The 2,555-nt window shown below is 38.2% G+C and overlaps 1 pseudogene; it reads left to right on the forward strand.

Moving 5' to 3' along the window:
* The first annotated feature begins 230 nt into the window (after positions 1–230).
* Positions 231–1,391, forward strand: LOC149231108 (plant UBX domain-containing protein 7 pseudogene; annotated as a pseudogene).
* The last annotated feature ends 1,164 nt before the right edge of the window (positions 1,392–2,555 follow it).

Below are 2,555 nucleotides of genomic sequence, written 5' to 3' on the forward strand. Positions count from 1 at the left end.
ATAGAAATAGAATAGGGTCACGTCGTTTGATTAATGTGCACCGAAAATAGTATAGTACATATTAAGAGTGGGGTCAGTTTCTCTCTGACCATGAGTTACTTTCGACATATACTCTAGCAATAGCATTTGCTTTGCGCGCCTCGGGGTTTTGGTGCATTTTTTACACAAATAGATTTCTTAGGGGAATCTATTTGAACTTATATTTTTGGTAAGAAAAAGATCAGAAATCAATGGAAACCTCGGCAGAGAAGCAGGAACAGATTGTTTCATTCGTTGAAATAGTTGGGGAATCGACAGACAAGGCGCGGCAGTTTTTGGAGGCAACCAACTGGAATCTAGACGAAGCGATACAGTTATTCTATGCTCAGTCTGATAATCATGAATTGCCATCGGCTTCTACTAGTTCTAATTTAAGTAATGCTCCAGTAGTGGAAAGGCAAAGCCATGAGTACAGTGACCATACAGACTATGTACGCCCACCACTACCAGTTAAGAGGGAAGCATTATACGATGATGAGTTTATACGAAGAAGAGGTCAAGAATCGGCACAACCTAATTCGAATAGATTGGAAGGGCTGTGTCGCCCACCATTCGAATTGATTTTCAAAGGCAGTTTTGAGCAGGCGAAGGTGGAAGCTGCAGGCCAAGGAAAATGGCTCATCGCAAATATACAATCCCCAAAAGACTTCAGCTCTTATATGCTTAATAGAGACACTTGGGCCAACGAAGGTGTGAGGGAGACAATTAGTGCATTTTTCATTTTCTGGCAAATTTATGACGACAATGAAGAAGGGCGAAAGGTGTCCACCTATTATAATTTGAGTGAGATTCCGTCAACACTTGTTATTGATTCTATCACTGGACAAAAAATGAAAGCTTGGACAGGCACCATCGATCCACAGGAACTGTTACAGGATTTGATGCCTTATATCGATAAGGGCCCCAAGGAATTCACCCATCGAAGGAGGAGGAGGGTGACATCAAATGCTACTGATAATATTGGACAGGAACAAATAGTACAACAAGGAGCGAAAGACGTTTTAGCTGACTTTGCTTCTTTGGCAATCAAGGAAGATAATCAACAAAAAGCTGCAGTGAAACGAGAGTACCCAGCTCTCCCAGAGGAGCCACAAGGTGTCAACATCTGTAGGTTAGGTGTCCGTTTCCCTGATGGCAAGAGGGTGCAGAGGAGGTTTCTGCAAACTGATCCCATACAGTTACTTTGGTCCTTCTGTTCTTCTCAAGTCAAAGAAGCCAGTGATGGGCGGCAATTTAGACTGGCACATGCAGTTCCTGGTGCATCATCTAAAACATTAGAATACGATAGCAACCTCACCTTCCGAGACTCTGGACTTTCCAATACGCTCATTTCCATGACGTGGGAATCCTAAATGTAAACCCTTCAGGGTAACTTGAACACCTTGTAAGGGTAACTTGAACACCCTGTAAAACTTGCAAAAGTTCGGCCCACCAGCATTTTCTCAGCTTACTCTTTCCACATATCATGTTATAGATAGTAACCTAGACTTCTTGACTTAGATTTAAACATTTCAATATATCAATGTCAACCATATAAACTTAAATGTGTTTCAAACTATCTAGGTAAGAGTTTATCCCTAACTGTTTTAATTTAAATATTATTGTTTTAATATAATTATTGCGCTGACATGCCCTCGTAAATGTTTTCGGTAAGAGTTTATTCTTAACAGTTTTAATTTAAATATAATTGTTTTAATATAATTGTTGAGCTGAGATTCCTTTTAAATGTTTTAGTATAATTATTGCGTGGAGATGTCTTTTTTGTGCTTAGTATAGAAAAGAGGTTGTCTTTTCCTGTAAACATTTTGACTAGGTCAAACTAAATAAAAATATTATTGTAATGTAAACGTTTTAACTCGTTAAAATTTGAAATAAAAAAATTTAAAAATTAAAAATAGAAATGAGAGTCCATGTGTTGCTCAAGCTTAGGCAAGTTGTATATCTAGTGGACATCATGTGGTTTGTAGGAGGCAAGATTCTACCCACTAGCACTATTTATAGACATGCTCTTGGTATCCAAGCATTGCATAATCCATCTAATGACATCCACACATCATAAGACTGGAAATGAACAAGTGACATTGTGAAACCCTGACCTTTGGATGTTGATATAAACCTATCTATCCTTCATATCTGATTTAAATTTTGTAAAAGTGAATGCATCCTTGATAGTATGCCAAGTGATATCAGAGTCCTTAATGTAGAATTGTGTGTCAGATAGAATGGGAATTCATGTTGAATGACTTTCAACAATTTCCTCGGTACTAATTTCTGTAGCCTCCTTTGATGCTAATTTCTTGGGAGGCATGATGCTATCTATTGATGAAAGAAAAATATGTTGAATATTTGCAGTACAAGTGGCAAGAGATGCATTCATGCCGATAACAAGTTATATCTAGTAGACCAGTCCAATAATCAATCTTAAAGCAACAAAACAATGACTAAGGATAGAGATTCTGCAATACGAGGTTGTATGAGGGTTGGCTGGGCTTTCGAATTGTGTAATGCGCATTGAG

Source organism: Pinus tabuliformis, chromosome J (genome assembly GCF_031772625.1).
Source record: "Pinus tabuliformis cultivar Carrire ecotype Pingquan chromosome J, CPIR1, whole genome shotgun sequence".
NCBI classification, from domain to species: Eukaryota; Viridiplantae; Streptophyta; class Pinopsida; order Pinales; family Pinaceae; genus Pinus; species Pinus tabuliformis.